The sequence below is a fragment of the Lycium barbarum genome, chromosome 10, assembly GCF_019175385.1.
Source record: "Lycium barbarum isolate Lr01 chromosome 10, ASM1917538v2, whole genome shotgun sequence".
Classification (NCBI taxonomy): Eukaryota; Viridiplantae; Streptophyta; class Magnoliopsida; order Solanales; family Solanaceae; genus Lycium; species Lycium barbarum.
Genome location: NC_083346.1, coordinates 8234768 through 8249871, shown reverse-complemented (window position 1 = coordinate 8249871; position 15104 = coordinate 8234768). Strand labels below are relative to the sequence as shown.

The following is a 15104-nucleotide window of genomic DNA, read 5'->3' as shown; positions in this document are numbered from 1 at the left end:
AATGCTAAAAAAAAAAAAAAAAAATCATTAGGGCTAACCAGATTCGAAAACTCGACCTCGATAGTAAAACTAAAGGCCTAAACCAGCACATGGATGGAAGCACTTTTATCAAGCAGTGTCATTTTATTTATATATAACTCGTATATATTTTGGTTCGCCAGATTATTAGTGTATATATCAATAAAAAATATTTCCGGCCAAGCGGTGCGGGTGACACCGCTTGGCGCCATGTGCCTCCGCCTCTGTTTGCTGTGACTTTGCATCTCTAAAATGGGAGGATGAAATAGTGTTTTCTGCTCACTAATAGGAATCAATCTAGTAATTCAAAGCCCCTTATGTGTCATTGACAAGGTCCCACGATCCCACTAGAAAAAAAAAAATGAAAGCATTTGTGTTTATGTTGCGCTGATAAGTCAAATCAGTCCCCAACCTCTTTACTTGTGCATTCAATCTCTCTCTTAATTTGCATAAGAACTCCACTGTTACAAATTTGATAGAACCTCCAGGATTTTAACTTGCATGACTTGACTGGCATGGGATTCCGTTTTAGAAAGGATACATGATATGCATTTTGAATCTTTGCTTGAAAATGTATTAGGTGTATTGCCCCTCTGTTTTTTTTCCTATAAGTGAAACTAATATAAGTTCCATATACATGAATATCCTCAGATATACAAGTGTATATACTCAGTATACTGAGAGGTACATCAGTGGTATACCCACCATGTATCACAGTATATTCAGAGTACATGTGACTGATCAGTGTGACTTGATGTGTATCTTCCATCCATTTTTTGTTCCTCATCTTTTTCTGGATAAGACTTCTGGTGATATACCATTTGATATATAGATATACTCTCATGTGTGCTCCAGTATATAAAAGGGTATATATCATGTATATGTAAGGTATATCATAGCATACTGGTTGTTTGCGATTGCCATGCTAGATTGAAGTTTGTTCTTTCTTTCATCCTAGTTCTATGCTCGAAGTGAATTGGGCCTTTGGCCCATAATCTTTGCTTTCTTACATGTGACTTTGAGTACTGGGACTGTTTGATGTCACCTCGTTACACTGTTGGGTTTGTATTGGGCCTGCTATGATCATACATTGTCCAAGTTAACGGTACATTATCATTATGTGAGTTTACACATAGCGATATACTTTCTTCCCTTTTAAGATGTGTTTAGTTGTTGTCCTTATATTGAGTTCCTTGTTAAATGGTTTGTTAAGCTTAGATGCATTCTAACCATGATTTTCCTTTTCCCATCCCCTTTTTGCATGAACTCGTCGCATGGGCTCATGGCCCCAAAGTCTCCATTCCCCTGCCTCATTGGGCCGGGGGCCCAACATCTCTTAAATTGAGTCAAAACACAACTTGAGGCCCCAACCATGGGTGAATATGGTCCATACTTTAGCTAGTGGGCTTTGGTAAACCCACCAACCCGCTTTCTTTACATATATACATATATTGTATTGAATTCAAAATACTTGTATTATTGAAACTCTTATATAGGACTTAGATTAAATAGGCCTAGGCAAATGATGTTGATATCGTTAGAATGAATAGAAAACCCGAAAATGATTCAGCTTAGACCCAACAAAAGATAAAGAGATCATTTAAATAAGAAAAAGTGTTTAGAAAATCAAGAGTTAGTTTTAATATCAAAAAAAAAAAAAAAAAAAAAAAGAACCGAATCGCTTTTGCAAAAAATCGCGAGTTTGGGTACAAAATGAATTTCAAGAAAGGATTTATTTCAAAGAAAGAGAATTGTTTTGGAAGAAGGTATACAAAAATGGCTGAGTTTTTAAGGACCGTTTTGGGCTTTAGCCCACATAAAATTAAAGAAATAAAAGGATTTTGTTTCAATTTGAATTTGGATAAGGATTTGAAGAAGGAATGAAATTGACCTACATTTATCAAAAAGAGAGAGAAAAATATGATTTCACCTTTTTTAAAGCTTTGTTACAAAAAGAGAGTATGGTTTTATGTCATTTTGTTAAAATCATGGCTAACCAAAACAAGTGAGATACAATTGAATTTTCTTAAAAGATTCATCCGGATAAATAGTATTTATGCCACTGTGGACCAAAATTGAGTAGAACTCTACTTAAGGGAAGCTTTAAGTGTGTTTTGGACTGATAAGACTATCTAGATCCTTTCTGTTCCTAAATCTGACCCTTTTGCCAAGTTAAGGACTTTTACTTATGAAATCATTTTTGATATGCCATGGTAAACAAAGTGAAATTTTCGTACATTTTAAACACATTTTAAAGGAAATATTTACTAAAGTCATATAGAGTATATACTCTCATGTGTGCTCCGATATATAAAAGGGTATATATCATGTATATGTAAGGTATATCATAGCATACTGGTTGTTTGAGATTGCCTGACCAATTAATTTTAAAAGCATTTTTAGTAGTGATTAGTGTTTGACCAAACTTTTAAAAAGTGTTTCTAAATATATTTTCTCAAAAGTGCTTTTAGAAAAAATAATTTTGGGGAAAAGCTATTCTTAACTTCTGAAAAACAGTTTTTGCTACTCCATAAAAACACTTATTTTCTCTCAAAAGTTGCATTTTTGGCCTCCCAAAAGCTTGATCAAACAGGCTATTAGGTTGACTTACAACAAATGGATAACTCTTCCATCTCAAGCCCATATAATTGGAAACTATGTCTCTTTTTTTCCCCTAATCCTAAATTGTAGTTGTGAAGAACTGAAATTCTGAATTATTTACTATTTATTAGCTTTCGTGATTCGAAAGTGTTGAACGGAGAAAAAGTATTACTATATTGAGAATGATAAACCTAATTGCAGTAGTAATTACTACTAATCAGTTCAAATTAGATTGCCTCAATTTTTACGACGTAAAGATTTTCGAACATAATTAAAGACAACAAACAACAAATATCACTGTATTACGTACTAAACTAATGATAGATTTGTTTGGACATAGATTAAGATATCCTTGGGAACAAATGTTCTCAAACAAAAAAGTGTTGGAGGAGCAAAGTGCTTGGAAATGTTCTCAAACAAAAAAGAGTTGGAGGAGCAAAGTGCTTGGAACTGAGAAATAAGATTACATTATATTGCCATATACAGAGATTTTAAGTATTTGCAAATGGGAAGTGATAACTGTTATTTTACACAAAATGAATAAATATGAACAGTTAATTTTAGAACAAAAAGGATGCGAACTACACATTGAGGGACTTGAAATAGCTTACCGAAACCTTCTATTCAGACGCCGCAAATTCGTTGTTTCAGCTTTGGAACTATTAATATAATGGGCATGCCACTCTATCCTCCTTCGTGAGTACAACATCTTGAAGAAGCGACTTTAAATCATTAAATCTGCACGGATGCAACAAGTAACTAGTCATAAATCATCATTCCTGGAAGTTAGTTAAGTATTATACTACAATGACCAGCATATATTCACACCTAATATCACTCAAAGTCAGGATAGATTGCTATGGCTTCTTTGAAATCCTGTGAAGCATGATAACGTGCCCTGATAATGATGTCAATTTACATTAAGCATGGGAGTCGACGGTATTGAAATCTTGGAAGGAGACCAGAATGATAAACGTCACCTGATCTGCAGTAGATGAAGTGTAGGTGATCACACATGACATTCCAGCAACGGTTGCAGCCTGAGAAATTGGTTAAAGTACAGAGTTTTGTCAAATAAAGATGGAATAGAACAGTTATAATGAACACCGCAGAACAGTTACTCTGGCAAAGACAACTAGTGTTGATGTTATAACGAATACTTCAGTCCGGACCCTAACAGTATCATTTTGATCAGCCACATAAGCTTATTAAGAAGATGAAATTAGTTTCGCGGGAAGGCGAAGATATTCTAATAGGGGGAGTACCGCTCTCTGCTCACATTTTAATATGAATCAAATGATTACTTCGAATTACACACAGCGTCTCAAAAGAACTTAAGACTATAAGACTGTTCCAGAAATTTGGGAGATGAACCTGCAGCCCGATGACACTATCCTCCACTACCGAACAATTGCTTTCTGAGACACCAAGTTTCTGCAAAAAATCAAACCAAATGTCAAAAGAAGTAAACATATAATATGCACCATTCAAGTGCAAATATGTAAAATACTAATCACCTTGGCAGCTGTAATGTATATTGAAGGATCGGGCTTTTTTCTTTCACATCATCATCTGGAAATTACAGAAGCAAAAATATATTACGATATTCAAAGAGTCCTGTGTTGAACACATTTAGCACTGAAAGTTAATCTCCAACTGACTAAAATCAAGTAATATAAGATAGTAGTAGTAGTTTCTAGATGTAATGGATGTGTTCTATCAGAACTGATATATCTGCAGCATTTCGGTTTACGACAGCATAATAGAATTAAAATCATATTGCCAACCAGACAAGTTTCCGAAAACTTTAAAAGATTGAAGCTGGAGAAGCCACACTAAGCCTCTCATGATCTATGCATCTGTTATTGATCTTTTACTGAACTTCTGGGATGCGTTAGAAAATTCTCCGTCTTCTTGTTTATTAACAAAACAAACTTCTCCCGCTTCCGGGCCCACTTAACGGGTTTCAGTTACTAACCTACACTAGTAGATATATAATCGAAGACAAGCTTTGTTAACGTCTTACATTGTGTACTTCTATGATAATGATATCATTAAGTAATTTCGAAGTTCCGTAGAAACTGACTAATTTGAATGCATAGGAGTTAGTTGCCTATCTTAACTTGCAGATATTCATTTCCTACTGAATCAGATGTAACTAGCCATCAGTAATTTGTAATAAACTTCATAAGCTGCAACTGATTTCAACTGTTTCCACTTTCCAGTGAGAAGTAAATTGACTTTTAACATCTCGATAGTTTTTGTATCGATGAAGGACGGATTGATAGAATTGACGCAAACACCTTGTAACAGGGACAATTATGTCCTATTCGCGATGTTTTTCTGCTTCTCTATACCTTATCAACTAGTAATGAAGGAGCAAGCGCTTTTACAGAAATAGGTAGTATAAACCATCAAAAGAAGTCCAGATAAAAGATACCTGCCAGGAAGCAATCAAGACCATGGAACCGATCCTAAAAGAAGAAATTTGGACAAACAATTAACCATGTCTGAGAATAAATAGAACCGAAATGTAACATGCTTCGAAAAGCAGAAGACTCACAAGTCCTATAAGATTCTCAAGACACAGTAAAACTGAACTTCTGGTTGCAGCAGAGCAGATAGCGACCATCTTGCCCTGAGATACAGAAGAAAAGGTATTAATGCCATTAGACTCGGTATGAGGTTCTTTCTGAACAGATAACGGCAATGTGAAATACATGAACCCACTTAAAAGATTATCATCCAAGTAGCCCCTCAAAGTTATCTTCTTTAGATAAAATAACAAAAATTCAAGTACCATTATAGAGTAAGAACTGTAGTGTAAGGTAAATATCTATCTTACAGCAGCCTTGGCCTCATCTATCAATCATAAAACTCCTGGCCTCGGCTTAACCTGCCAAAAGCAACATCAAATTGATTTGTAAAAGAAAATTGGATATGCTACAAAATTCAAGCGATTTTAAGCAGGAACAATAATGAATATAGATAAGTTATCTTACAGTTCCAGATCTGATTATCTGTTTGTACCTCTCTGTCTTCCAATCCTACACAAAAAAATAAAAATGGAAAGAATGCAAAGGGCATCGTCACAGACAAGAAAATTATTGGAAAGAAACTAAAATATTGCAAAAAGCTACGAGTAATATTAGTAATAACATAAATCAAATAGAGCAGTCGCATGGTTTAGCCAAGAAATTAATCACCCCCATCCATTCCTTGTCGTTCGAAAACCCAAAAGTATAAGACCCCTAGTTGATTTGACTATGGTGTAAAACCAAACTCACGTCCCATGGAAAATACATTTATTATCTCCATTTGCAGGTTCTAGAGCTTAAACATTCAGTTCCAAATAATACTTTTGAGAAACGTATGGCTAAACAAACCCAATCTGCTCATTGGCCTGGCCTCCCTCCCTCCCTCCCTCTCTCTCTCTCTCTCTCTCTATATATATATATATATATATATATATATATATATATCTTCCACCCAAACCAGCTGCCATCCTTTATCCATCCCTCCTCCTCCATTTCACATGTTACTCAGTCAAACTTTGATTAAGTTATAACCAAACAATTTCCATCCCATTCCTCAGCCTACCGAGCCTCCAGGTCAGCCCTCAGAGTTCCACCTACTCCAGCTACCATCCCACTTGCATTCAACTCCTGTCACTTTCCCTGCACACTCTATTTCTCTGGTCCTTCGTAGGTTTTCTTTTTTGATGTATACAATACTTTTCTATAAGGTTTTTTTCATGTATATTAATAAACATGAAACCCGTTTAGATCTTCAAGAATCATTTTTGAAAATCTGATAAGATGTTAGTGGTTAAGATACAAAAGTTGTATCCAAATTAACAAGAGTCACAAGCAACTGAAGACAATAAATTGCACCATATTAATATAAAGAACTCCAATACCTAAGACACTCGTATATCACTTTATAAGAATCAAATGTCAGTTCACATAAGTGCAAAAGAATCAAGAAAATCTAGTATAGTACTTGAAGAGTATCAATGAGCTTGGCTCTATCGCTGTCATCCTCCGGAGTATTCTGGAAGATTGTTGAAGTTGCCCATCAATGCTCCTTAAAATACCTAGCAAGACAATTTGAAACACTCATCAGTATATGATAATGTTATAAAAGTGTGAACAAACCTCATCTAAGAAGCCAGCGTAATTATCTGATCTATCATTCCCCATTAAAGCCTACACTTTCTTTTAGACAAAAAGATCGCTTGTTGAAATAACTGGTCCAAGATAGAAGGGTATGCGTATTGTCGTCGCAAAAGCTGTGCTTCTTATCTCCTACTTTCGTGTTACTATTTCCTTAGTCACTGTTGTATCGTGTAATCTTTCCTTTGTATCAGTTAAACTTTAGTAGCCATTTGGACATGAATAGGATGATATTTGAAAAGATGTAGTATTTGAAGTTAAGTTAAAAAGGGTATATGGAAGTTAAAGTTGTACTATTTGGACAGCATTTCACTTGAAAGAATGTTGAATTTTTGTGAGGGAAAAAACTTCAAGTTGGAGTGGAAAATTGACACAATGTATAACAAACAGGTTTTCGAAAAAAGCAACAAAAACAACTATGTGTAAACGGGCCCTAAAGTCCAATCAAAGAATACTTTCCCTTGTTTTCCTTTGTTGCGTAGAGTGATTCAAAGTTAAAAGACAAATACTAGCAGTTGCAAAAACAACGTACTCTTTTTGTCTTCATTACTACGACTACTACAACTACACGTTCACCACTCAATAGGATTTCACGGAGGTTATCATTAAAATAATACAGTATAGTACAATACAATAGAATATGATACAATATGTAACAACCATCTAAACAAGCCGTAAAGTATACCGAAGAAAGAAACTTTACATATGAGACTACATTGCAAACCAACAAATTCATGTGCAATCGTGACTTAATCTCTTCTTATAAATTGAAGAATTCCGCGTCATCTAAAATTCTAAGCAATTATAGAGAGAACAACATTTATTATTAATTAACCAGCTTTTAAACAGTCAAAAAAGATTGAGAGAAAGATTCAATTTATGTGGCACAGTTGTGATTTCGAAATTCAAATTTCTAAACTTTGACGTGAATATGGACATGGAAGCTTTAAGTTTTTAAAAATAAAATTATATATATTTGAAAAGTAAATAAAAAATACTATAAATCACAATAATTAACGACTTAAAATATTTAAAAGGCATATAAAGAAATTCTAGTCAAAGAAAAAGTTGGTTGACTTTGAAAATTCTAACATAAATTGGGACGGAGGAGTAGATAATAGTACCATCGCATTTTGGGTTTGCCACCACCAATTTGATTCTGCAACACATCATAGAACTGGAGGCTCCAATTGAGCAATCCATCATCATCATGATCAGAAGAAGAAATGAGTGAAAGCATCGTTGTAAGCTATATATATATATATAGACACACACACACAGAGGCAACATTTATTTTTCATGAGGCTTGAACAATTTTCTTCAAAGTATCCACTATGTCTTTTGCATTGGATGGTATCTTGATATTCCTCCGTCCATTGTGAGTCGTTTTTTCTAAAGCTCTTCTGATTATACACGCTTTGGCGACCATAACTTTTCCAACGAACTAAATAGAAGAGCCATAGACATGAAATATAACATGATTATTATTATTATTATTATTATTATCCATAGCAATCAAAGTGATACTTATTTTTCTTGTCTTTGTTTGTAAGCCTGCTTCAACAACAAAGGACTCATAGGTCCGAGGCTAACTCAATTTGACATGGTGGACACATCAAAAGATTCCCCCTAGAATTCTTGGGGGATTAATATATAATTTTTGTCTTATGTTTGCGTAACTTGCAAAAATAAGTTTGTTTTGTGCCACGAATAAGATAAACATTTTTTTCTATCTTTTCACTCCCTAGGTTCTTCTCCAGACCAATTCATTCATTTTTGCAACTCGTCTTCTTCATGTAAGTGCTCAAAACTAGCATTAAAATTTTGTTTCTCTTAATCTAACTTCTCTAATAAGAAACGATCAGATTGATTCAACTGATGCATGGCAAGTCTTGTTTCAAATAATTACGAACATCAGACTCTACATTTAGAGGAAGGATGGTAACAAAATGCCAAATATTTTTGTTCTAAAATTCTGATGATCCGTCATGAATTTTGGCAAGGCAAGTCTTCCGGCGACTCACCAGAAATTGACTTTAACTAATTTTGGTCCAGAAAGAATTTTTGATTGACTTATTTTAATGGAATCAAAAGTTAAATAACGACATCGAAATAGGCTATTTGTGTTAATTTCCCATTGTGGGCTTAGCAGTTATTGGGCTTATTCAAGCATTCTATCCATGTTCAATAGTAGCAAGTAGCAACATGGAAAAGTTAACAATTCGTTTTATGGAAAGATGAAGAGAAAACATATAGGTACTAGAATTTTTGAGACTATACATTTTCATACATGATGAGAATGCACATCAAATATAGGAGCGGAAGAGATTTATGAAAAGATATTGATGTGACGAAATGAAAAGTAATGGAGTAGTAAAATGAATCAAAAAATAAATAACACTAATTTAAATCAAATTATTCTTTTAATTAATATTTAGGAAAAGAGTGTTCAAAAAACAATCATAACAACTAATTAAGGGGATGAAGTACTTGAAATTAAAGTAAACTAGGAGTGTTCACAAATTTTAAAATATGGTTCTTTATTTAATTAGAAAATCAAATTTATGTTTTGTTTCATTTTAAACATTTGAAATTAATTTAGATATTTGAACTAATATATGTTTAATTTAATTATAATTAATCAAATTATATTTTGATAAAAAAAAGGTATTTTTTGAGTCTAATTTACGTACATTGACAAGGAAATATTTTTACACTTTTAAATTAATGAAATTAAAATCTATTGATTATAGCATATTACTTCAATTAGTTTTTAATATTGCTATTCTTTTGTCTCAAATTAGAAGGGGAAACAGTTTCCTTTTAAGCAAGTTATCTCTTTTTAAAAAATATTAATGAAATTATTATATTGAGGTATTTGAGTTCCCGCAAACTCTATACTCTAATCAAAAGTTAATAAAATAAAGTTATGGATACGGAATATGAATTATTATATTGATCGTACTTTGTATATACAACTTATTGGCAATTAGAAATGTAAAAGAATTTAAGCGGCTTGTGTTAGTGGGTGAGGCAGAAGGTGAGAATTTTCATTAACTTTTGTCAAATGATACTCCCTCCCGTTTAAAATAAGTGTCCAGTCACCTTTTTTCACACTCTTTAAGAAAATACTGCTAACTCCCAGGGAAAAAATTGGTATTTTGATTAAACTATTCTTAATTAATAAGATTCTTACTTATTTATTGTCTTGAGTAAATAAGAATAAACATGAAAAATAATTAATTCCTTCTTAATTTTGTAAGTATACACTTATTTTGAATCAAAACAAAAAGGTTAGATAAACAATTATTTTGAACTGAAAGGAGTATATATGTAAACAACATCCTAGAAACTGTGCCACTTACAATGATGCATCAATGCCCATCTCTCCTTTGCAATTTCATATCCAAACAAATTCAATTGCGAATAGTTATTCCAAGCTTTACCATATTGGGCCCGTGCTATGCACGAGCAGTAACTATCTAGTAATAAAGATATTCGCATTAATACTCCTTCCGTTTTGAATGTCCTCCTTCCTTGGGTTAGTACTGGGACGCATGCATATACTAAAAGTTCAATGTGAAATTTTAAAGGAGACGTATCTTATTTCAAATTCAAAATCCCTTAATTCCCTGAGCTCCTCCCTCTAGGTGGGGCTCACAATGAAAGGATGCGCGGGATGAAGTTGCCACCAGCAAGCTAGCTTGCTTGCCGTCTCGAAACGGTAGCTTCCACTTCCTTCTTTCCTATTGAAATTTATGTGATTAATGATCATGAAAACCCAAATCGAGGGTTCGCAGGAGAATTGGTCATTCAATCTTGGGAACTAATCAAGACTGAAATTGAAAAAATGAGATATTAACGGGGAGGAATAAAATAGATGAAATCATATCAAAGCATTCTGTTTCAATAGAGGCACGAGAAATAGGTCCAGTTGAAAGCCTCACTTCCTCCCTCGATATGTCCAACCTTCTCTATCGGTTTGGTTTAGTAGAGAACCATGCCAGGGCCGTCGGAACAACTTTATTTGAAGACGGTGATTAATGCGGATCTAGATTGAATAAAAAAGATCGATTCATGTTTAATACGATAGAGATCTTACTTAAACTAAAATCGATGAAGTACTGAAACTATTGGTTTGTATGATACCTTAAACTTTTATAGCGATAAAACAAACACGCCTACTACCTAGTGTACTGGACCTTCGGCCAGGCAGAAAAACACCCAACTCAAGAACCAATTAAAGTGACTTCTTCTTGAACATAGCAGAAACAAATTTCAACATTATACTACTCCCTCTGTCCCACAATAAGTGTCACTTTAGCCAACAAAATTTATCCCATAATAAGTGTCACCTTAGGAAATCAATGCATATATTGACAAGTTTTTTCCTACTTTGCCCTTAGACAAAAACTGACAGATTTATGTATTCAAGACGAAAAGCACATAGAAACTTGATATTGTTGGATTCTCAATGTTAAAAGGCTTACTTTTCATGCATGCTCTAATCAAAAAGAAAAAATAATTTATTTTTATTATATAGAGATAGTTTAGTAAACTTTATATTGCATTATTGATTTCTTAATATATGTGTTTTTGGCTAAGGTGACACTTATTATGGGACGGAGGGAGTATAACGAAGTTTAAAGTCCTCAAAGAACAAGTCTTTTCTGATTCCATATATTAAGTTGATTCATTTGTGTAACGGAAAAGACTCAAATATGTCATCTAACTATAAGAAGTGACTCATTTATGCGACTCATCAATAGTTTGACTCATTTATGCATGTCATCGCCGTTACCAAAATGGCTTATCCATGCCTTTTTCATTAATGCCAATTTTACAATATCAAATATAACACTTGGCCTCCAATTAGAGGTCCACGCCGTTTAATTAAACCAACATAAATTTACGGGTCAGGTTTTAGTTTAATTTAGGATTTAATTTGTGTTGGTTTAATTAAACGACGTGGACCTCTAATTGGAGGTCAAGTGTCATATCTAAAAAAGGCATGAATGAGCCATTTTGGTAACGGCGATGGCATTAATGAGCCAAACTAGTGACGAATGACATAAATGAGTCATTTCCAATAGTTCGATGGTATATTTGAGCCTTTTCCGTTTGTATAAAGCTTGATAAGTATTTTTTTAAACTATAATCTAGAAGGCATTATACAGAGAAGAGGTATTTTTTGTCACTTGCCAAATAGGGGAGCAAATGATTAGTTTGACAATTGTCATTGCCATATTATTGAACCTTACAGCCAACAAATTAAGCTAATTTATCGACACATTTATATTCAAGATCAACTTCAATGTCACAATTGGTCAACTTGCTGAATTTAACATAACAAAACCCATAATTAACAACAGGCAATAATAGGTAATAAGAGATGGGGCTTCAATTCCATGAAACAAGTAACCTGACAGCTTTAGTGAATACATTTCGGAACCAAAAACTGGCAAGCAATAAATAAACTTAAAAGAACAAGAGTTTGTTACATGATCAACACAAAAAATAAAAGAAGAAGAAAGGACGTCCCAATCATACATAAGAAAATATAAATAAGTAATTTTGGAGGGATCAAGCTTTCGGTAAAACCAGTTCCATCATGCAACATACCACATGCAGATCATAATCCGAATGGTCCTTTGGATGTCCTCAATTCGTCCCATCCAAACACGAGGCAGCATAGCAGCATATATATCAATCACCATCTGCAAACATATATCTTGGTTTGGTTGAATAAAGACCGGTAAGTTGTATTTTAAACAATTCAGTCCAGGATTCCTTGTCACCATAGTCATTCATCGCCCACAACTTAAAAGTGCCCTCCCCCCGAACATGGCTAATACAATAAAAAGTAAAGCAATCCTTCCAATACTGAAATGCCAAACTCGCTATGAAATTCCTTGTACATTTGTTCTAGCAAAGATATTTCTCCGGCACACCTCATTTGAGATACTAAATGAAACCACCAAAAGATCTGGAGTGGGAAAAGATCCAATGAAATGCCCCATGTACAAATGCCAAGGGATCTAAACGATCAAATTTATCCCTCAAATGGTAAAATTAAAGACATTTGGATGGTTGCTAATTTTTCTCCAAGAACCACTTTCTAGCACGAGAATTTCACTGGATACTCTTAGATACCTTTGATTTTCCTTCAGGCGAATTTTAAGTATCTTATAGTCATTACTAGTTGCGTCATATTTCATTCCCTAAAGTAGAATCCATTAGTTTAAATTGTGGACGGGGAAGTACTACTGATTCTTTTGTGGAGGGGTTCCACAGCAAAAGTTGATAATCAAATCGATTAGCAACTCCGAGAAGAACCAACCCATTGCAAGAACGGAACATATTGCAAAGATATTGTTTGCACTTAAAAGGGCGATCATTTTCGTATGTCCTCAACCGACAATAAAGGAGAACAATAGAAATTAAACATATCATTCTTGCCCAAGCAGAGATGGCGAACAAGTTATAACTTGTAGGAATTTAAGTCATTCTTGACATGATTGAGATGTTTCATCTTGAAGTAAGGCTAGGAGATTAATGTGTCCCAAAATTTTGAGACATGCTTGAATCTAAGTGTGAGGATCCGCAGGTGTTACCCATACATGCTGCGGGTTGCCCTCATGACATACATGCTTGACATACTGGGGCATTGTAGCAAGGATCACAGACAGTTCGCACAATAAACCATCTTCACGCTGCAGCGCTACGGGTATCGAACCCGTGACCTCTTGCCCTTTGTCTTCCACAGAGGGAAGCGCCTCTTACCAATTGAGCTGCCTTTTTTGTGAGGACCCCACGCCAGGTTGACCCTGGACCGCGAGTAGACCCCAGGATGACCCTGGACAGTCCCCCCATGACATGCATGCTTGACATACTTGCAGCTCAATTGGTAAGAGGCGATTCCCTCAGGGGAATGTAAAGGGCAAGAGGTCACGGGTTCGATACCCGTAGCGCTGCAGCGTGAAGATGGTTTATTGTGCGAACTGTCTGTGATCCTTGCTACAATGCCCAAGTATGTCAAGCATGCATGTCATGGGGGGGGGGGGGGGGGGGGGACTGTCCAGGGTCATCCTGGGGTCTACTCGCGGTCCAGGGTCAACCTGGCGTGGGGTCCTCACAACAGCTCAATTGGTAAGAGGCGATTCCCTCGGGGGAATGTAAAGGGCAAGAGGTCACGAGTTCGATACCCGTAGCGCTGCAGCGTGAAGATGGTTTATTGTGCGAACTGTCTGTGATCCTTGCTACAATGCCCAAGTATGTCAAGCATGCATGTCATGGGGGGACTGTCCAGGGTCATCCTGGGGTCTACTCGCGGTCCAGGGTCAACCTAGCGTGGGGTCCTCACACTAAGGATGTCCATCATTATTTCCTCTGGGAAGTGAATTTTCATGGCTCCCTATAGATAGGATAATGGCAAGTGCTTTAGTAGTTTAAATCTTTAGAGCTCACATATATGTGTGAGAACCAAGAACAAGTATTAAAGAAGAAAGCTATATCAATTATAATATTCCCCTTATGCGGCGTACTTTCCTTTTTAGTATATCTCAAAAAGAATATATTACCTTTTTATAATTAGAAACATTTAATTTAAAATTTCCCTTTTACCCTTAATGAAATAATTTATAGCCACACAAATGTCTAAAGTTTGTTTTACACCATAAATTTCAAAAGTCTTTTTTTTTTTAAACTAGTCAACCAGTGCCACATAAATTGAAATTGATGGAGTATTATTTAAAAGAACTTTTTAGTCATAGCAAACACACCTAGAATCTCTCAAGGCTAACCAAGAATAATTAAACTCAATTATAAGTAACAACACCCTGAAATCAGAACTCACTTGAGAATCCACAATATCCATCTGCTTTTATTTGATGGCTCCACAACTGCAATTTACTTCACAATTTGTGGTTAGGTCCATTCATATAGACGATAAAGCACAAGCAGAATAGAGGGCATGGCAGGGGTGGAATCATAATATTAGATACGGGTTCAGATGAAGCCAATAGCTTTTACTTATGTATTTGTATTAAGAAATCCATGTATAAGTATTTAGTTGTGATCCCAGTAACTAAAAGGAGCTATGAGTTCAATGATAAGTTGAGAACCTATAAACGTTAAATTTTGGATCCGTCTCTGAAACACATACACCACTTTAAAAAGGGAAAGTAAAAAAAAAAAAAAAAAACACACACACAGAGCAGTGCAGCAGCACAGAGAAACGGGGGATCAGCTACAGAGTTTCGTGGCCATACAAGCCCTGAGCACCAAGCATCAACAATACATAGAATGAAG

The 15104-nt window shown here is 35.0% G+C and overlaps 1 pseudogene; it reads right to left on the bottom strand.

The window, feature by feature from the left end:
- Positions 1-3115: 3115 nt before the first annotated feature.
- LOC132612681 (haloacid dehalogenase-like hydrolase domain-containing protein At4g39970) lies at positions 3116-6821 on the bottom strand (annotated as a pseudogene).
- Positions 6822-15104: the final 8283 nt, after the last annotated feature.